This window comes from Myotis myotis, unplaced genomic scaffold, assembly GCF_014108235.1.
Source record: "Myotis myotis isolate mMyoMyo1 unplaced genomic scaffold, mMyoMyo1.p scaffold_m19_p_4, whole genome shotgun sequence".
In the NCBI taxonomy this organism is placed as follows: domain Eukaryota; kingdom Metazoa; phylum Chordata; class Mammalia; order Chiroptera; family Vespertilionidae; genus Myotis; species Myotis myotis.
In genome coordinates, this window is record NW_023416346.1 from 71,941,521 (window position 1) to 71,964,220 (window position 22,700).

Below are 22,700 nucleotides of genomic sequence, written 5' to 3' on the forward strand. Positions count from 1 at the left end.
TTCAGGTCCTTTGCCCATTTTTTGGTTGGATTGTTGATCTTCCTTTGTTAAGTTGTATGAGTTTCCTATAAATGTTGGAGATTAAACCCTTATCGGTGATAACATTGGCAAATATGTTCTCCCACGAAGTGGGCTTTCTTGTTGTTTTGTTGATAGTTTCTTTTGCTGTGCAGAAGCTTTTTTTGATTGTAGTCCATTTGTTTATTTTCTCTTAGTTTCCAATGCCCTAGGAGCTGTGAAGAAATTGCTTCGGCATATGTCGGAGATTTGTTGCCTTTGGATTCCTCTAGTATTTTTATGGTTTACCATCTTACATTTAAGTCCTTTATCCATTTTGAGTTTATTTTTGTGTATGGTGTCAGTTGGTGGTCTGGTTTCATTTTTTGCATGTATATGTCCAATTTTCCCAGCACGATTTATTGAAGAGACTGTCTTGACTACATTGTATGTTCTTGCCTTCCTTTGCCAAATGTTAATTAAGCATATTGGTTCGGCCAATTTCTAGGCTCTCTATTCTATTCCATTGATCTATATGTATGGTTCTTGTGCCAGTACCACGCAGTTTTGAGAACAGTGGCTTTGTAATACAGCTTTATATCAGGTACTGAGATCCCACCTACTTTGTTTTTCTTTCTCAGGATTGCTGCAGCTATTCAAGCTCTTTTTTTTTTTATTCCAGATGAATTTTTGGAGAGTTCTTCTAGGTCTGTGAAATATGCTGTTGGTATTTTTAATGGGAAGTGCTTTGAATTATAGATTGCTTTGGGCAATATGGACATTTTAATGATATTGATTCTACCAACCCATGAACATGGTATGTTCTTCCATCTGCTTATGTATTCCTCTATCTATTTTTCAACGTCCTGTAATTTTCTGAGTAGAGGTCTTTCTTTTACCTCTATAGTTAGATTTATATCTAGGTATCTAAAAGTTTTTTGGTGTGATGGTAAATGGGATAACTTTTTTAATCTCACTTTTGGTAAGTTTACTATTGGTGTATAGAATGCCATAGATTTCTTGGTGTTGACTTTTTATTCTGCTACATTGCCGAATTCATTCATTAAGTCTAATAGTTTTTCGATGGAGTCTTAGGGTTTTTTATGTACAATATCATGTCATCTGAGAAAAAGGACAGTTTTACTTCTTCTTTCCAATTTGGATGCCTTTTATTTCTTCTTCTTGTATAATTGCAATGGCTAATACTTCCAGTACTATGTCGAACAGGAGTGGTGAGAGTGGGCATCCCTTCTTGTTCCTAGTCTTAAGGGAAATGGTTTTAGTTTTTGCCCATTGAGTATGATGTGGCTGTGGGTTTGTCATATATGGCTTTTATCATGTTGAGGTATGATCCTTGTATTCCCACCTTGCTGTAAGTTTTTACAAAAAAAGGGTGTTGGATTTGGCAAATGATTTTCTGCATCAATTGATATGACTATGTGTTTTTTTTCTCTCAATTTGTTAATTGATGTATCATGTTTATTGATTTGAGGATATTATACCATCCTTGCATCCATGTTATAAATCCTACTTGGTCATGGTGTATGATCTTTCTGATGTAGTGCAGGATCCTATTTGCTAAGATTTTGTTGAGGATTTTGGCTGGTTCATGAGGTATATTAGCCTGTAATTCTCTTTCATTGTGTTGTCTTTATCTGGTTTTGCTATGAGGGTGATGCTGTCTTCATAGAATGAGCTTGGAAGTGTTCCTTACTCTTGAATGTTTTGAAATAGTCTGAGGATGATAGGTTTTACATCTTCCTTGAATGTTTGGTAAAACTCCCCTGTGAAGCCGTTTGGTCCTGGGCTTTTGTTTGCTTGCAGCTTTTTGATGACTGCTTCAATTTCTTCCATAGTTATTGGCCTATTGAAATTTGTAGATTCTTCTTGATTGAGTTTTGGAAGGTTGTATTTATCTAGGAATATGTCCATTTCCTCCAGTTTGTCTATTTTGTTGGAGTAGAGTTGTTCATTGTATTTTTTAACAATCATTTGTATTTCTGTGTGGTCTGTTGTTATTTCCCCTCTATCATTTCTGACTTTGTTTATTTGGGTCCTCTCTCTTTGCTTCGTGGTGAGCCTGGCTAGAGGTTCATCAATCTCATTTATCCTTTCAAAGAACCAGTTCTTGGTTTTATTGATCTTATGTATTGTTTTTTTGGTCTCTATGTCATTTATTTCTGCTCTGATCTTTATTATATCCTTCCTTCTCACTCTGGGATTTTCTTGTTGTTCTCTTTCAAATTCTTTGAATTGTAGAGTTAGATGATTTACTACCATTTTTTCTTGCTTTTTGAGGTAGGCCTGTTGAACTATGAACTTCCCTCTCAGGACTGCTTTCATTGTGTCCCATAGGTTTTGGATTGTTGTGTTTCCATTGTCATTAGTTTCCAGGATGTTTTTAATTTCTTCTTTGATCTCATTGATAACCCAATCAATATTTAATAACATGCTATTCAGCTTCCAAGTGTTTGAGTGTTTGGATTGTTTTTATTGTAGTTTATTTCTAATATTATGCCATTGCAGTCTGAGAAGATGCTTGGCATGATTTCAATCTTCTTGAATTTGGAGAGGCTTTGCTTGTGACCCAATATGTGGTCTATTTTTGAAAATGTCCCATGTGCATATTAGAAGACCGTATATTCTGTGACTTTGTGGTGAAATGTTCTGAAGATATCAATTAAGTCCATCTGATCTAGTGAGTCATTTAGGATTTCTGTTTCTTTGCTGATTTTTTTGTCTAGAGGATTTATCCAGTGATGTCAGTAATGTATTAAAGTCCCCTACTATGATTTTATTGTTGTCAATCTCTCCCTTGATATCTTCCAGGAGTTTTTTTTATGTATTTGGGTGCTCCTTCATTGGTGCCTATATGTTTATCAGGGTTCTATCCTCTTGTTGTATTGATCCCTTTAGTACGATGAAATGGCCTTCCTTATCTCTTGTTTTGGCCTTCACTTTGAGGTCTATTTTGTCTGATATAAGTATTGCTACTCCAGTTTTTTTTTCATTTTCCATTTGCCTGAAAGATATTTTCCCATCCCTTCACTTTCAGTCTGTGTGAGTCCCTTCTTCTGAGGTGGGTCTCTTGTAGAAAGCAAATGTGTGGGTCATGTTTTTTTATCCATGTAGCCACTCGATGTCTTTTGATTGGTGCATTTAGTCCATTTACGTTTAAAGTTATTATTGAAAAGTACTTGTTTGTAGTCTTTTTTATTTTTTGTGCCTGTGTTCTTTCTTACCTTTTTATTTCTTCTTTTTACAGAAGTCCCTTTAGCATTTCTTGCATTGCTGAATTGGTAGTGATAAACTCCCTTAACCTTTTTTTGTCTGTGAAGCTCCTTATTTCCCCTTCATTTTGAGTGATAGCCTTGCTGGATAGAGTATTCTTGGATTCAGTCCCTTGCTTTGCATGACTTTGTAAGTTTCCTTCCATTCTTTTCTGGCCTGATGTGTTTCTGTTGAGAAATCATTTGATAATCTAATCGGAGATCCCTTGTATGGAACTCTCTGTCTCTCTCTTGCATCCTTTAAGATTCTCTCTTTGTCCTGAACATTTGCCATCATAATTATGATGTGTTTTGGTGTGTTCTTTTGGGTTCATCTTGTTTGGGAGTCTCTGTGTTTGTGTGACTTTTTTCTTCCCCACCTCAGGGAAGTTTTGGGACAACATGCCTTCGAATAGGTTTTCTAAGCCTTGCTCCCCTTCCTGTTGTTCTGGTACCCCTATTATTAGTATGTTGCTTCATTTTATGTTGTTACATAGCTACCTCAGACTCTCCTCCTGTCTTTTAAATTTTTTCTCTAATTGCAGTTCAGTTTGGGTGTGTTTTGGTTCCCTGTCTTCTAATTCGCTAATTTGGCCCTCTGCTTCTCCTAGTCTACTGTTGAAACTTTCCATGGTGTTTTTTATTGCAGCTATATCACTCTTCATTTGTTCTTGATTCTTACATCAGTTATTGATTTTTTCATCCATTTCTTCTTGATTCTTGCATAAGTTGTTGATTTTTCCTCCATCTGGTTCATCCAGTCTAGGACCCTTATTCTGAATTCTTTTTCTGACATATTGCATGCCTCTCTTTCCCTTATCCAGTCTTTTGGTGATCTTCCTTTTCTTTCCTTCAGGTTTTTTTTTTTTGTCTACCCATTTTTGGTCTCACCAACTGATCTAGATGTTGAGTTGTACAGGGGCTGCTGCTTGGGTGGCAGTGGTTCCTAGGACTGCAGTTGCCCTCAAGTGGTCACAGTAGTGGCTGTTCCTCAGTTGGCAGTGGCTCCTCTGATGGGTGCTGTTGGCAGCAGTGGTGTCTCGTCTGGCTGGTAGGTGAGGTTGCTCGCCCAGCTGCTGTTCCTTGGACAGGGGTCGGCTGATCATGCAGCTTCTGCTCTTCAGGTGGGGGTGGGCTGAGCATGGCTGCTGTTCCTTGGACAAGAGTGGGCTGTTCACGTGGCTTCTGTTCCTCAGAAGGGCACAGACTGCTCACGTGGCTGCTGCTCCTTGGATCGGGACTGGCTGCACTCTGCTGCTGTTCCTCAGATGGGGCGGGCTGCTCATGAGGCTACCGCTCTTTGGACAGGGGCAGGTTGCTTACAGAGCTACTGCTCCTCATACTGGTGCGGGCTGCTCACGCAGCTGCTGCGCCTCAGATGGGAGATGGGATGCTTGTGTGGCTGCTTCTCTTCAGGTGGGAGTGAGCTGCACGTGTGGCTGCTGCTCATCAGTTGGGGAGCAGGATACTCACCCAGCTGCTGCTCATCAGACAGGTGCAGGCTGCATGTGTCTGCTGCTCCTCGGACCAGTGTGGACTGCGCAGGGCTGCCGCTCCTCAGACGTGGGTGGTCTGCTCGTGTGGCTGCTGCTCCTCGGACTGGGGGAGGCTGCTCGGGTGGCTACTTCTCCTTGAATAGGAGTGGGTTGCTTGTGGCAATTCTGTTCCTCGTATAAGTATGGGCTGCTCACATCGCTCCTGATCCTCGTATGGGGGCAGACTGCTCGTGCAGCTGCTGCTCCTTGGATGAGGGCAGGTTTCTCGCACACCTACTGCTACTCAAACAGGAGGAGGGTGTGGGCTGCACAGCTGCTGCTCCTCGGATGCGGGCGGGCTGCATGGGGCTGCTGCTCCTCAATTGTTGGCAGGCTTCTCATGTGGCTGTTGCTCCTCAGACAGGGCAGGGTTCTCACGTGGTTGCTGCTCCTTGGATGAGGGAGCGGGCCACTCACACAGCTGACAGCTGCTGATCCTTGGAGAGGGGCAGGCCATGTGAGGTTTCTGCTCTTAGGCCTGGGGCAGGCTGCTCATGGGGCTGATGCTCCTTGGACAGCATTGAGCTGCTCATGTGTCTGCTGCTTGCATGGTTTCAGTGCCACGAGCTAAGACGTTGGGCCGGTCAGTGGGGAGCATGCTTCAGAACTCACAGGAACCTGAGCCCAGGGTGGCTGGAGACTCATTGACCATGGGATCAGAGCCAAAGTAGCAGGTCCCTGGCAGGGGTGTCTTTAGAGTCCCAGATGTTATCTGAGGGCACCCTGAGTGGGGGTGAGGCCTGGCTCCCAGTTAAAGCAGCTCTCCCCTTATAAACACTAGGCTTCTGGGGACAGTTGGCCTCCTGGAACTGCATACATGGTAGCAGAGGCTGCCTAGTTAGGCGTTTCCATTTAGCCTGACCCCGAAGGCCCTGCAGGATCTATCTGTGCCTCACTCACATACACACACACACATCCCACATGACTACACACTCCTCTTTTGGTCCCTCTCTGACTCACACTCTCTCCCTCACTGCTGCCTTCTTCCTGCCTCTGTAGTTGGGTCTGGGGTGTTATTGACCCATTTGTGGATGGAGTTTCCTCCCCAGATGTCTGGTTATGAGGCTTGCTCTCTAGCACCTGGCCAGACAGGATAAAATTCACCTCGACAAGACACAACACAAAGGGACCAAAGCATGAATGTACTCACGACAACAATAACCCTACTATAAGTGACCACCTGAGAAAAGAGAATTAGGAAGGAGAAAAAAGAGCATAAATGATATTGGAAAGAGCAAAAAAGATAAGAGAGAAAAGAAGAAGGAAGAAAAGGAGAAAAAAAAAATATATATATATATAACACCACAGAACCAATAAATAAAAAAACAAACAAAACAAACAAAAAAACCAATAATAATAATAATAAAATTAAAGAAAAAAGAAGAAAAAAAAAAGGAAAAAATAAAATACAAACACCAAACCCGCAGCAAAGAGGACGGGGCCAGAATCTGTAGACGCTGAGCTTATATATAGAAGATAAGGCTAAGAGTTGGATGAATATGGGGAGGATCTCAGTTCAGTATAGAGGAAGTAGAAAGGGGATGGGTTGATAAGAGGAAAGAGATCGAGAAAAAAATAATAATAAATTTAAAAATTTTTTCATTTCAAAAATGGTATAAAAATAGCAAATAAAATTAAAATAAATGAGAGTGATGGAAAAATAATGTGAAAAGAAATAGAAAATAAAGCAACAAGCAAAAACAGGAAAACAAAGAAAAAAAAGGAAAAAAGATATAACAAAGTAATAAAAAAGAAATAAAATAAAATAAAAATGAAAAAGTGAAGTGTTCCTTTTGTTGGCTTAAGATCCCAGTCTTCTGTACTGTAGTGTTTCTCAGGATCCGATTGCTGAAACTGAAAGTCTCTGGTGAAGTTGCCCATTTTTTGATTGGGTTATTTATTTTCCATTTTTTAATTTGTATGAGTTCCCTGTAAATGCTGGAGATTAAACCCTTATCGGAGATACCATTGGCCAATATGTTCTCCCATGCAGTGGGCTTTCTTGCTGTTTTGTTGATGGTTTCCTTTGCTGTGGAAAAGCTTTTTATTTTGATGTAGTCCCATTTGTTTATTTTTTTCTTTGTTTCCATTGCCCTAGGAGCAGTATCAGTGAAGAAATTTCTTTGGCATATGTCTGAGAATTTTCTGCCTGTGGATTCCTCTAGTATTTTTATGGTTTCCCATCTTAAGTTTAAGTCCTTTATCCATTTTGAGTTTATTTTTATGTATGGTGTAAGTTGGAGATCTAGTTTCATTTTTTTGCATGTATCTGTCAAATTTTCCCAACACCATTTATTGAAGAGGCTGTCTTGACTCTAATGTATGTTCTTGCCTCCTTTGTCAAATATTAATTGAGCATAGTGGTTTGTCTCGATTTCTGGGTTCTCTATTCTATTCCATTGATCTATGTGTCTGCTCTTGTGCCAGTACCAGGTGGTTTTGAGAACAGTGGCTTTATAATATAGCTGGATATCTGGTATTGAGATGCCCCCTATTTTGTTCTTTTTTCTCAGGATTGCTGCAGCTATTCGGGGTCTTTTTTTATTCCAGATGAATTTTTGCAGAGTTTGTTCTAGGTCTGTGAAATATACTGTTGGTATTTTAATGGGGAGTGCATTGAAACTACAGATTGCTTTGGGTAATATGGACATCTTGATGATGTTGATTCTACCAATCCATGAACACAGTATGTTCTTCCATCTGTTTATGTCTTCCTCTATCTTCTTTTTCAGTGTCCTGTAGTTTTCCACGTATAGGACTTTTACCACCCTAGTTAAGTTTATTCCAGGGTATCTTAATATTTTTGGTGCGATGGTAAATGGGATTGCTTTGTTATTCTCTCTTTCTGTAAGTTCTTTATTGGTGTATAGAAATGCCATAGATTTCTTGGCATTAATTTTGTATCCTGCTACATTGCTGAATTCATGTATTTAGCCTAATAATTTTTTGATGGAGTCTTTAGAGTTTTCTATGTACAGTATCATGTCATCTGCTAAAAAGGACAGATTTACTTCTTTTTTTCCAATTTGCATGCTTTTTATTTCTTCTTCGTGTCTGATCCCAATAGCTAATACTTCCAGTACTATGTCGAACAGGATTGGTGAGAGTAGACATCCCTGTCTTGTTCCTGTTCTTAAGGGAAATGGTTTTAGTTTTTGCTCATTGAGAATGATGTTGGCCTTGCATTTGCCATATGTCATATATGGGTTTTATTATGTTGAGGTATGATCCTTGTATTCCCACCTTGCTGAGAGTTTTTACCAAGAAAGGGTGTTGGATTTTGTCAAATGCTTTTTCTGTGTCAATTGATATGACTATGTGATTTTTATCTCTCAATTTGTTTATGTGATGTGTAATGTTTATTGATTTGCGGATATTGTACCATCCTTGCATCCCCAGGATAAATCCTAGTTGGTCATTGTGTATGATCTTTCAGATGTACTGCAGGATCCAATTTGCTGGAATTTTGTGGAGGATTTTGGTATCTATGTTCATGAGGGATATTGGCCTGTAATTCTCTTTCATTGTTTTGTCTTTATATCTGGTTTTGGTATTAGGGTGAAGCTGGCTTCATAGAATGAGCTTGGAAGTGCTCCTTCCTCTTGAATTTTTTGGAATAGTCTGAGGAGGATAGGTTTTAATTTTCCTTGAATGTTTGGTAAAACTTCCCTGTGAAGCCATCTGGCCCCGGGATTTTGTTTGCTAGAAGGTTTTTGATGACTGCTTCAAATTCTTCCATAGTTATCAGCCTATTGATATTTTTAGAATCTTCCTGATTGAGTTTTGGAAGGTTATATTTTTCTAGGAATATGTCCATTTCCTCTAGGTTGTGTAGTTTGTTAGAATAGAGTTGTCCATAGTATTTTTTAACAATCGTTTCTGTTGTTATTTCCCCTCTATCATTTCTGAGTTTGTTTATTTGAGTCGTCTCTCTTTGCTTCGTGGTGAGCCTGGCTAGAGGTTCATCAATCTCATTTATCCTTTCAAAGAACCAGCTCTTGGTTTCATTGATCTTTTGTATTCTTTTTTTTTTTTTCTCTATGTCATTCATTTCTGCTCTGATTTTTATTATCTCATTCCTTCTGCTCACTCTCGGATTTTCTTGTTGCTCTATTTCTAATTCTTTGAATTGTAGAGTTAGATGATTTATTACCATTTTTTCTTGTTTTTCGAGGTGGGCCTGTAGAGCTACATACTTCCCTCTCACGACTGCTTTCATTGCGTCCCATAGATTTGGATTGTTTTATTTTTATTGTCATTAGTTTCCCGGATGTTTTTAATTTCTTTTTTGATCTCTTTGGTAACCCAATCATTGTTTAATATCATGCTTTTCAGCTTCCAAGTGTTTGAGTGTTTTGGATTATTTTTATTGTAGTTATTTTCTAATATTATGCCATTGTGGTCTGAGAAAATGCTTGATATGATTTCAATCTTCTTGAATTTAGGGATACTTTGCTTGTGACCCAATATGTGGTCTATTTTTGAAAATGTCCCATGTGCACTTGATAAGAACGTAAATTCCATGGCTTTGGGGTGAAATGTTCTGAAGATGTCAATTAAGTCCATTTGATCTAGTGAGTCATTTAGAATTGCTGTTTCTTTGTTGACTTTTTGTCTAGATGATTTATCCTGTGATGTCAGTGGGGTATTAAGGTCCCCTACTACGATTGTATTGTTGTTGATCTCTCCCTTGATATCTTCCAGGAGTTTTGTATTGTTTTTATGTATTTGGGTGATCCTGCATTGGGTGCATATTTGTTTATCAGGGTTATATCCTCCTGTTGTATCGATCAATTTAGTATTATAAAGTGCCCTTCATTATATCTTGTTATGAGCTTCATTTTGAGGTCTATTTTGTCAGATATATGTATTATTACCCCAGTGTTTTTTTGTTTTTTTTTTTAATTCCATTTGCCTGAATGATATTTTTCCATTCCCTCACTTTCAGTCTGTGTGAGTCCCTTCTTCTGAGGTGTGTCTCTTGTACACAGCATATATATGGGCCATGTTTTTTTAATCCATTTAGCCACTGGATGTCTTTTGATTGGAGCATTTTTTCTGTTTATGTTCAAAGTTATTATTGAAAGGTACTTGTTTGTAGCCATTTATATTTTTTGTGCCTGTGTTCCTGCTCACCTCTTTATTCCTTCTTTTTGCTCCAGTCCCTTTAGCATTTCTTGCATTGCTGGCTTGATGGCGATAAACTCCCTTAGCCTGTTTTTGTCTGTGAAGCTTCTTATTTTCCCTTTAATTTTGATTGATAGCCTTGCTGGATAGAGTAATCTTGTATTCAGTCCCTTGCTTTGAATCACTTTGTAAATTTCCTCCCATCCTTTTCTGGCCTGATGTGTTTCTGTTGAGAAATCATTAATCTAATGGCAGATCCCTTGTATGTTACTTTCAGTCTCTCTCTTGCAGCCTTTAAGATTCTCTCTTTGTCCTGAGGATTTGCCATGGTAATTATGATGTGTCTTTGTGTGGTTCTTTTCGGGTTCATTTTGTTTGGGACTCTCTGTGCTTGTGCGACTTTTTTCTTCCCTACCTCAAGGAAGTTTTCTGACATTATTTCTTCAAATAGGTTTTCTAAGCCTTGTTCCCCTTCCTGTTGTTCTGGCACCCCTATTATTCGTGTGTTGCTTCCTTTCTTGTTGTCCTGCAGTTCCCTTAGGCTCTCCTCCTGTCTTTTTATTATTTTGCCAACTGCAGTTCAGTTTGTGTGTGCTTTGCTTCCTTGTTCTCTAATTCACTAATTCGGTCCTCTGCTTCTCCCCTGTGCTATTGAAACTTTCCATGGTGTTTTTTATTGCAGCTATATCACTCTTTATTTATTCTTGATTCTTGCATCCGTTATTCATTTTTCCATCCATTTCTTTCTGATTCTTACGTAAGTTGTTGATTTTTTCCTCCATTCGATTTATGAACTGTATGACCTTTATTCTGAATTATTTTTCCGACATATTACTTGCCTCTGTTTCACATAGCTGCTCTTCAGGTGATTACTCCTTTTCTTTCCTTTGGAGGTTCCTTTGTCTACCCATGTTTGATCTCACTGACAGATCTAGATGTTGAGTCATTCAGGGGCTGCTCCTTGGGTTGCAGTGGCTCCTCTGGCTGTGGTTGCTCCTCAGGCGGTTATGGAAGTGGCTGCTCCTCAGTTGGCAGCAGCTCCTCTGGTGAGTGCTCTTTCAATAGTGATGTCTCCTCTGCCTGGTAGGGGAGGCTGCTCTCACAACTACTGTTCCTTGGACAGGAGTCAAGTGATCAAGATGCTGCTGCTCCTCTTTCTCCTTGGATGGGGACGTGTCTTATGCTCCTCGGAAGGGGGCAGGCTGCTCATGTGTCTGTTGTTACTTGGATCAAGGCTGGCTACATGCTGCTTCTGTTCCTCAGATGGGACAGGCTGCACATGAGGCTGCCACTTCTTGGACAGGGGAAGGTTGCTTACAGGACTACTGCACCGTGTTTTAAGTGTGGGCTGCTTGCACAGCTGCTGCTCCTGGGATTGGGGACAGGTTTCTTGTTCGGCTCCTGCACCTCAGCGGTGAATGAGCTGTACGTGTGGCTGCTGCTCTTTGGATGAAGGCAGGCTGCTCACCCAGCTGCTGCTCGTCGGACAGGTGCTGGCTATGTGTGGCCACTGCTCCTCGGACCAGTGCGGGCTGTGCAGGGCTGCTGCTCCTTGGAGGTGGACGTTCTGCTTGTATGGCTGCTGCTGCTCATCTGGCTGGGAGAGCTGCTCATCTGGCTGCTGCTCCTTGGAGTGGTGTGAGCTCCTCGGGCAGCTGCTGGTCCTCAGGTGGGAAGGAGCTGCACATATGGCTGGTGTTCCTCTTACATTTGTGGTATGCTCACACAGCTGCTGCTCTTTGGACAGGGGATGGGCTGCTTGTGCAGCTGCTGCTCCTCGGATTGAGGAAGGCCTCTCACCCAGCTGTTGCTCCTCGGATCAGTGCAGACTGTTCAGGGCTGCTGCTTCTTGGAAGTGGGTGGTCTGCTCATTTGGCTCCTGCTCCTTGGACCGTGGAGGGCTGCTCTGGTGGCTACTGCTCCTCAAATGGGGTTGGGCTGCTCGTGGCACTGCTGTTCCTCATACAGGGGTGGACTGCTCACACAGCTGCTGCTCCTCAGATGGTGGCAGGGTGCGGGCTGTATGCAACTGCTGCTCCTCGGATGTAGTAGGCTGCTGACATGGTTGCTGCTCTTTGGATGGGGGACCAGGCCACTCACACAGCTGCTACTCCTTGGACAGTGGCAGGCCACATGAGGCTGCTGCTCTTAGGCCTCGGGTAGGCTTCTCACAAGGCTGCTGCTCCTTGGACAGGAGTGGGCTGCTCACATGTCTGCTACTCACATGGTGGTAGTGCCCTGGGCTAAAGAGTTGGGTCAGTCAGAGGGAAGAATGTTTCAGAACTCACAGGAGCCTTCACCCAGGTTGTCTGTAGACTCGTTGACTATGGGACCACAGCCGAGGTAGCAGGTCCCTGGCAGGGGTGGCTGTAGTGTCCCAGGTGTTATCTGAGCGCACCCTGGGTGGAGGTGAGGCTGGGATGCCAGTTACAGCAGATTTCCCCTTCAAAAAGGCTAAGCCTCTGAGGATGAGCTGGCCTCCTGGTAGGGTTTACAATGGTAGCAGAGTCTGCCTAGTTGGGTGAGCCCAGTTAGCCTGCCCCCGAAGGTCCTGCAGGATCTAACTGTGCCTCACTCACACACACACACACACACACACCCCACATAACCACACACTCCTCTTTTTCTCCCTCACTCACTTACACTCTCTCCCTCACTGCCACCTTCTTCCTGCCTCTGTAGTTGGTTCTGGGTTTTATTGACCCATTCATTGATCGAGTTTCCTCTCCAGGTGTCTGGTTATGAGGCTTGCTCTCTAGCACCTGGCCAGACAGGATAAAATTCACTTTGACAAGACACAGCACAAAGGGAACAAAGCATGAATGTACTCACAACACCAATACCCCCACTATAAGTGACCACCTGAGAAAAGAGTATTAGGGGAGATAAAAGAGGGCATAAATGATATAGAAAAGAGAAAAAGATAAGAGACAAAAGAAAAAGGAAGATAAAGGAGAATTTATATATATGGAAAACACCACAGAACCATAGATAAACAAAACAAAAAAAAATACCAACACCAAACCTCCAGCAAAGAGGGTGAGGGAAGAATCTGTATATGCTGAGCTTATATACATAAAATAATGTTAAGAATTGGATGGGGGGAAAACCAAGATGGCGGCATAGGTAAACACTGGAGTTTGCTGCCTCTAACAACCACTTCAAAAATAAACCTAAAGGACAGAATGGGAGTTAGCCTGGAGGTCAAATCACCCCTGGTATTGCCGACAACAATCAAGGCTTAATTACAACAAGACTGCGCACAAAGTCTGCGCACTAGGGGGTGCACCAAGAAAAGATAAAAAAAATGCGGAGACAAAGAAACAGGATGCAAATGTCAGAAATGGAAGATATAGAGCTCAAAACCAAACTTTTAAGGTATCTCAAGAACTGTCTAGAAGCTGCCAATAAACTTAGTAAGGCCCTCGAAAAGACTGGTGAGACCGCCGATAAATGTAGTGAGATCCTCAAGAAATCTAATGAGACCCTCGATGTTGTGATAAAGAACCAACTAGAAATTAAGCATACACTGACTGAAATAAAGAATATTATACAGACACCCAACAGCAGACAAGAGGAGCGCAAGAATCAAGTCAAAGATTTGAAATACAAAGAAGCAAAAAACACCCAACCAGAAAAGCAAAATGAAAAAAAGAATTCAAAAAGACAAAGATAGTGTAAGGAGCCTCTGGGACAGCTTCAAGCGTACCAACATCATAATTATAGGGGTGCCAGAAGATGAGAGAGACCAAGATATTGAAAACTTATTTGAAGAAATAATGACAGAAAACTTCCCCTACCTGGTGAAAGAAATAGACTTACAGGTCCAGGAAGCACAGAGAACCCCAAACAAAAGGAATCCAAAGAGGACCACACCAAGACACATCATAATTAAAATGCCTAGAGCAAAAGACAAAGAGAGAATCTTAAAAGCAGCAAGAGAAAGAAACCCAGTTACCTACAAGGGAATACCCATACGACTATCAGCTGATTTCTCAACAGAAACTTTGCAGGCCAGGAGGGAGTGGCAAGAAATATTCAAAGTGATGAATACCAAGAACCTACAACCAAGATTACTTTATCCAGCAAAGCTATCATTCAGAATTGAAGGTCAGATAAAGAGCTTCACAGATAAGGAAAAGCTAAAGGAGTTCATCACCACCAAACCAGTATTATATGAAATGCTGAAAGGTATCCTTTAAGAAGAGGAAGAAGAAAAAGGTAAAGATACTAATTATGAACAACAAATATGCATCTATCAACAAGTGAATCTAAGAATCAAGTGAATAAATAATCTGGTGATCATAATAGAATCAGGGACATAGAAAGGGAATGGACTGACTATTCTTGGGGGGGAAAGGGGTTTGGGAGATGTGGGAAGAGACTGGACAAAAATTTTGCACCTATGGATGAGGACAGTAGGTGGGGAGTGAGGGCGGAGGGTGGGGCGGGTACTGGGAGGAGGAGAGTTATGGGGGGAAAAAAGAGGAACAAATGTAATAATCTGAACAATAAAGATTTAATTTAAAAAAAAATAAGGACGGAATGGACATCATCCAGAACCACAGGAAGGCTAGCTCAGTGGAAAGTCTACAACTAGAAGGAAAGAGAAAAGCATACTGAGACTCAGAGGAGGTGCAGTGCGGAAGTAAAATACTAAGGTACAGAGGCGCACATGGAGCGGGCTGGCAGCTGAAGGCGTGGCTGTCATTTTCAATAGGGAGGGAGTCTCAGGCTCAGAGCTCCAATTGTGGGAGAGCTTCTGGGGACCCAGACTCATACGGGAGAAGCGGGACTGTCTGGCATCAGTCGGAACTCAAGGGCAGCTTTCTCTCGGAGGGGCTTGCAGCGATTGCCGAGACACTGAGAAGCTGTGCCTCTGAGAGCAGCCATAACTGCTAGCCCCGCCCTGTTGATCCTGTGGGAGCCACCCCACCCAAGCCCTGCAGGGAGGTTTTTGCTGGATAGCCTCAGGCAGAGGCTAGATTAGCACCTCCATAGAGATCCAGTAGCCAGTGTACCCAGAGGTCAGAGTGGGACCATCCAGTTTGCAGCTCCATGGAACCATAAAGGACACACTCAAGGGGCAGACTCAGTGAGCACCAAAGCCCCATTGAAGCAAGTCTTGTCCTGGAGGGGTGTCTCCAGCACAGAAGTTCTCCCACTGCAGACACAGCTGATTCTCACAGCCAATTGGCCTGGAGGTCAATTCCTCCCAGTGATACCTACAACAATCAAGGCTTAACTACAATAAGACTGTGCACAAAGACCACAGGGGGGTGCACCAAGAGTGTCCTTCTCAGGTAATTGGGGAGGCTGAACCACTGGGCCCTAGAGGACACTTAGCACAGAAAACCACTTTATCAACACAGGGAAGCATGACAAATGCGGAGACAAAGAAACAAGTCACAAATGACAGAAATGGAGGAAAAATAACTACTAGATATACAGTTCAAAACCACGCTTTTATGGTTTTTCAAGAATTTTCTAGAAACTGCCGATAAACTTAATGAGACCTACAAGAAATCTAATGAGACCCTCGAGGTTGTGATAAAGGACTAACTAGAAATTAAGCATACACTGACTGAAATAAAGAATATTATACAGACTCCCAAGAGCAGACTAGAGGATCACAAGAATCAAGTCAATGATTTGAAATACAAAGAAGCAAAAAACACCCAACCAGAAAAGCAAAATGAAAAAAAGAATTCAAAAAGACAAAGATAGTGTAAGGAGCCTCTGGGACAGCTTCAAGCGTACCAACATCAGAATTATAGGGGTGCCAGAAGATGAGAGAGACCAAGATATTGAAAACCTATTTGAAGAAATCATGACAGAAAACTTCCCCTACATGGCGAAAGAAATAGACTTACAAGTCCAGGAAGCACAGAGAACCCCAAACAAAAGGAATCCAAAGAGGACCACACCAAGACACATCATAATTAAAATGCCAAGAGCAAAAGACAAAGAGAGAATCTTAAAAGCAGCAAGAGAAAGAAAGTCAGTTACCTACAAGGGAGTACCCATACGACTGTCAGCTGATTTCTCAACAGAAACTTTGCAGGCCATAAGGGAGTGGCAAGAAATATTCAAAGTGATGAATGCCAAGAATCTACAACCAAGATTACTTTATCCAGCAAAGCTATCATTCAGAACTGAAGGTCAGATAAAGAGCTTCACAGATAAGGAAAAGCTAAAGGAGCTCATCACCACCAAACCAGTATTATATGAAATGCTGAAAGGTATCCTTTAAGAAGAGGAAGAAGAAAAAGGTAAAGATACAAATTATGAACAACAAATACACATCTATCAACAAGTGAATCTGAAAATCAAGTGAATAATCTGATGAACAGAATGAACTGGTGATTATAATAGAATCAGGGGCATAGAAAGGGAGTGGACTGACTATTCTTGTGGGGGGAAAGGGGTGAGGGGAATGCGGGAAAAGACTGGACTAAAATCGTGCACCTATGGATGAGGACAGTGGGTGGGGAGTGTGGGAGGAGGATGGGGTGGGAACTGGGTAGAGGGGAGTTATCGGGGGGAAAAGAGGAACAAATGTAATAATCTGAACAATAAAGATTTAATTAATAAAAAAAATGAAAAAAAAAAGAATTGGATGAATATGGTGAGGACCTCATTTCAATATAGAGGAAGTAGAAAAGTGATGGGTGGATAAGAAGAAAGAGATTTAGAATAAAATAATAATAATAATTATTATTATTATTAATAAATTTACAAAAATTGATTTCTAAAATGGTATAAAAACAGCAAATAAGAATAAAATAAAATAGAGTAATGGAAAAATAATCCAAAAAGATGTAGAAAATAAATCAACAAACAAAAACAAGAAAACAAAGAAAAAAGAAGAAAAAAAAGATAACAATAATTTTAAAAAAGTAAAAATAAAAATGAAAAAGTGAAGTGTTGCTCCTTTGGCTGGCTTAAGATCCCAGGCTTCTGTACTGTACTGTTTCTCAGGTTCCTGTTGCTATGACTGCAGGATTATCTTTAGGCCAGTCCCTTTGGACTCTCAGGAACTTTTTAGTTTTTTTTATCCTTTGTACCATTCAGGGTGGAATCTGGGTGTGGCTGTGTTGGTTGCCTGGATACTGGAGGGAGGGGCTATCTCTTCAGGACAAAATGGCTGCCCTGGTCCCAGGCTCAGGTATGACTCAGCTCCAGACTTGCTGCCACTTCTCCTGGACTCGCTCCTTTCCCCAGATTCCACAAGTCTGCACCTTCTCCCGCAGTGCAGTGTAAGTGTCTGTATCTGAAAGGTTCTATGAACTAGGTTCAGTGAAGAAAGACACAGGCCAGAGAGGGGAAAGACTGTGCCTCTGTGCACTCCTCTCCTCCCAGCACTGTGTGGTCTGGTCATCCCTTCAGGCTGCCCTCTCTGGGTTCAGCATTTCCTGACTGTGGACACAGATCTAGAATCCCCTGCCGTCCAGCAGTTCTGCAGACCCTCTTTCCACAGTCAGAAACTGTGCCTGTCCCAAGGGACATGGCTCGGTGCCAGTGCCCCAGGGATTCCCTCTGGCCCTCTGGGCTCAGAAGTCTGGCAGACTCTCCTGCCAAGATCCTTGATTTTACCTTTCTCCTGGGGTCCTCTGCCCTTCCTGGCTGCAAACTGTCTCCCAGCTGAGTCTCCTTCGCCAATTCTGGTTGGATGTTATTTTTTCAGCTGCTTATTCTATTTGCTCTGGGATAAGCCTTGGGACACATCCACCTATTCTGCTGCCATTTTGCCTCCACTATCAATTGTATTTTTTTATTAATTTTTTTCTTACTTGTTATAGCATAGATTTGTGCAGTCCTAGATTCTGATTTTCCTTCTCTTCTATGAATTATTTTTGCTATTTTGTAATAAAAGTCAACCTTTTCTGTTTCTTAATAGTTGTTTTTCTAAATATTTCTTTGATTTGGGGCCCAAAATTAATGGCTTTCAGTTTCAAAGTTGCCTTGGCTCTAATTACAAAGTTTATAATTAATATAAAACATGTTGGTTCATTGAGTGTAATACTGTGAGTATGTATTGCAGGTTAAGCCTACACTCAGCACATTGTAGGACTGGTCAGCTAATATACTAATAAAGTATGTATAGTAAAGACGTGTTCCACAAATAGTACATGAAAAGGAGGTATGCCCTACAAATGATTGCTGGCATACCTTCTGAATTGAAGTCTCCATATATCTCAATCAACAACAATTCTTTGCTCATTAGCATAGTTTCAGATAGATTTTTTGGTGAAAAATAGTAAACAGTAGCCTCTAACAGTAGCCTCAATAGAAAACATAAATTTTACTTACGTTTACTCATTGGTGAAGTTAAAGTTATTTATGACAACATGTTCAGCTACAATATTTGAAGACACTCTTTTACCCTTTTGTGAAATAGGACATAAGAACCTATAAGAATCAATTGCTTATGTATGGTGCTCTAGTCTAAGTTGCTAAGTGTTTCTATGGCCAGTGATGAATGCTGGATTTTGTTTGCTTGTTTTCACGTATGTGGATGATAGAATATAGTTTCAGAAATTTTAGTGATTGCCTTAAAGTAACTTCATACAAAAAGTGGTAGTAGTGGTGAAGACTAAAAATAGGTTGTTGAAATTGGTCCTTTAATGCAACTAAAAGTAATTATTTGTTAAATGCCCATGTTTGTAATAGGCATGTTTATAAGAATTTTATCTGAGATTTGTTAGAAGAATTATAACACTCTCCAAATCAAATATTTAGTGGCTACTTTTAACTACCAGAAAAAATCTGAATTGCTCATGACCAAAAACTTAATCTATTACTTTGAAGGCAGTAACTCAATATCAAAGGGTGTGTGAATACTGCATACAAAAATAACTTTTAGATATGATGCCTGATTTTAGTCAATGTGTGCAACTGATTATTTAAATCTCTGTCAGAATATTGAGTTGAATGAATGAATGGGTTTCATTGTGGTACACAGCTAGATAGACTTCCTGCAAATGAAAGGTAAGAGGTATAGTTTACCATCAAATCTCTAACATAAATGATTGGAAGAATGCAACATGTATGAGGATCTGGGCTCTGGAATATATAAGAAAATGTGGTCAGGGCAACTGACAGTTGTACTCAGATACCACACAGTATTGCAAGGCTATCAGGTTTATACAATTCACTAATGATAAAATTTTGTTATTTAATTATGCTACTGATATTCTTGTAATAATCTGGTTATTACATAACAGGAAAGAAGTAAAGGGAAGACTAGATAATCTAGGCATGCCATTTATACAGCTTTGCTAATTTAATATTCTCCAAGTCTGCTACTCGCTGATTGCTGGAAGAAGGGGCTGGAAAATAGTCGCATGCGCAGTAAGGGCTGAGTGATGTGGTAAAATGCTTACCTGTCAATCACACCTGGAAGTGAATCAGTGTCCAGAATAGGCATGATCACTGCAAGGGAGTGAAACCTGAATATTTAAACTCCTAGACAAAGGAGCATGCTCTCTTGGCTCTTGGAACTCTTGGGACTCCTGTTGTAGGGGGCACAGTCTTCTGCATTCATTCACAAGGCCTATGGTCATGTGGGCTCCACACAACAGACTTAGGGATTTTAATTAGCCTGAATGCTAAACTGGACCTGGCTGCAACGTGGAACGGAAGTTCTGGACACTGCTTCTCCTTTTTGGCTCTGCTGGACCCCCAGCTGCACCTCTTTCAGGATTAGATTAAGGGGCATGGAACTTTGCAACCCTAGGAACCCATAACTTCATGCAAATAAAGCCTTTTACCACATCTCATTCTCCCATAAGGGCTTCTGAAAATGCTTATTTCAGTGGTACCCCAAAAACCCTGCTCCCACAAGTGACAGAGATGTTCAATTTTCTGGTAACACTAACATAATAATATAGACTTAAAAACTATTCCAACAACTCATAAATACAGAGAACAATGGTCTTCACTATCCTGTTGCCTGTGTCCATGGGCTATGTATATAAGTTCTGTGGTTTATCTATTCCCATCCCCGCCACCCCACATCAAGGAGTGCTCTTGGGGGGGAGGGCACACTGGGGCTTCAGTCCTAAGGATTTTAAGGGTAGAGATTTTATGGGAGATCTCAGGGGAAATTCTCAGAATATTCATCAGCTTTCCAGATGTGTCCTTTCAGGGTCGAAGTCTCCACTGATTAATTGGCCTGCACCAGGGAAGGGGGTCATTATTCAATGCAGCTGTACTTAAGGTCAGCTGTGGTTTGACATTGCTTGACTGGTTTTGTTGGTTTTCTGGGCCTGGAGCTGAAATATAACTGAGACCTAGATGTTATCTCTAGAAAAGAAATGTCATGGGGTCCAAACTACGTGGCAGGCAATATGCTACAGGAGGAAAGGTCACCCTGGGGACAAGATTCCACCCTATAATTGTCCTTGGCTAGACACCCAGGACTTTTTGCCTTGGTGATCTTCTGTACCTGGCCCATCATCCTTACTCTGCTCACATCCATCTTTATACCACAGTTACTTTAGATTTCTGAGTTTGTAAGACCCACTATGCAAACCTTGCCTGAACTTGTCAGGTTTAGTATGTTGCCCCTGTTTTTCTGTTTTATTTTTCTTTGTCCACGGTGGTTTGGCCTTAGCAAACACAGGGACTTAGATGAGACCAGGCTCTCTCCCTCTATTTGTCCTATGATTATGTGTGTGGATTCCTCCAGGTTTACCTGAAGTTTTGTTTTTTTCCACATAGTCAAAAATATTTCTGCCCTTATTCATGTAAACTCACATTGTATAGCTTTAACTACTTAAGGAAAGACTATTTAACTCTCTTGTTCCTGAGTCTAAAATTCCCAGATCAACATTTCATTTTGTTAGATTGATTCAACTTTATCTTTAATAAAATCTACATGTGTGAAAACAATATAATGTTTATATTAACCATGGAAACTTCTAGGATAAAGATGTAAATAAAGAAAAGATCACTACTTAAAAAAGGTGCTATATCCCTGGGCATATAGTTCTAAATATACCCATTATAGTGGTGTTTGTTGAAAACAATATCATAAGATATTCTTAACTAACATTAAAACTACAATGTTTTTCAACCTTAAATGGTTGACTGATACTTGGATTTTTTTGTTTTATAAATCATCTATTTAAGAATTTTAGATATCTCCCAGGAATTAATATTAAACTCACTGGATTGTCATTTCTAAAATTCATTTGTATCTTTTTGTAAAAATTAGGACAACATTACAATTTACTCTTTGTATAACTCTCTAATTTTTAGGATTTCTCAAGGATTAATGCCAAAGATCTGCGAAGTCATTTTCACATATAGATTTTTTTAAAAGGACATTTTGGGGTTGATTTCCCTTTGTAATTTGTTAAAAAATAAAACATTTTGCCTATTTCTTCTCTCTTTTTGATGCAGTGGAATATATAAAAATTATTAGTTAAACATTTACTAGGTGCCAGAGGTTGTTCTGAGTCTACATGTAAGTTATTTCATTTAATACCTCCCATAAATGATCTGACAAACATGCCTACTAATTCAAATGTCACAAATGAAAACTATGAGGCAGAGAAGCTAAACTATTGATCAAGATGTCATAACTAATAAATGCTGGAATCAAGATTTTATTCAGAATTTTACATTTTAAGTACTATGTATGCTACCTCTTAAGAACCTTCATTTTCCTTTTAACACTTTTTCATAGATATAGCTGAAACTTTTTTAAAAATTTTAAATGTATTTTTTATTGTTGATAGTATTACAGATATCTCCCATTTCCCCCCTCCCCATTCTCCCTTCCTCCCAGCACCTACCCAACCACCAGGTCTTCACTACCCTGTTGCCTGTGTCCATGGGCTGTGTATATAAGTTCTTTGACTTATCTATTCTCATCCCCGCAACCCCACATCAAGGCATGTCAGTCTGTTCCATGCCTCCCTGCTTTGGGTCTATTTTGTTGGTCAATTCATTTTGTTCAATAAATTCCATAAATAAGTGAGATCATGTGCCGGAAGCCGGTCCATCCTTGCTGCTTGACACAGTCGCTGCAGGAAAGAAACATCTGCACAGCATATGTTTCAAGGGACCTGGCGTATATAGCATACTGTTCTTAATATGTTTGCTCCCCTTAGCGCTGTGTGTTTTAACCAGGGTAACCTCTCCGAGAAAGGTTGTTTCCCCAGGTAGGGATTTTTCCCTGAAGTCAGGGAGGGGATAAAACCCCTTAACTAAGTGCCAGGCGGGTAGTTAATCACTTTAACTACAAACAATCACGCTTAAGCTACATAATCTTTACTCCCTGGAATCGAGATAAGAAATGCCCTAACCTTTGCAATAGAAATTGACAGGATTAAAATCAACTGGTATAAATACGGATGTAACAAGACAATAAACACCAGAACTTCGCTGGAGATCCAGACCAGAACTTGGCTGGCGATCCTGGCTAGAGATCCTGGCTAGGCTGCTGATCAACTGAACTCTGTCTCTGTGTCATTCCTTCTTCGCCGACTCCGTCCACACCTTTGGGGACCCCTGGACCTGCTGGGGCTGGACCCCAGCAACTGGTGCCCGAACAGGGACCCTTAGGTAAGTCCCCCCGTACTTGGGATGGATAGGACTGCACCGTTGGGTGCTGCAGACCCCCCCCCCCCCATAGAGGATAAGTAGGGTAAGTAGGTAGTTAGTACAGAACTTAGATTGACAAGATGGGTCATACTGAGTCTAAAGAAAAAAGACTCTGTATTAATCTTTTAACGCATATGCTTGCTAGCAGAGGAGTTAA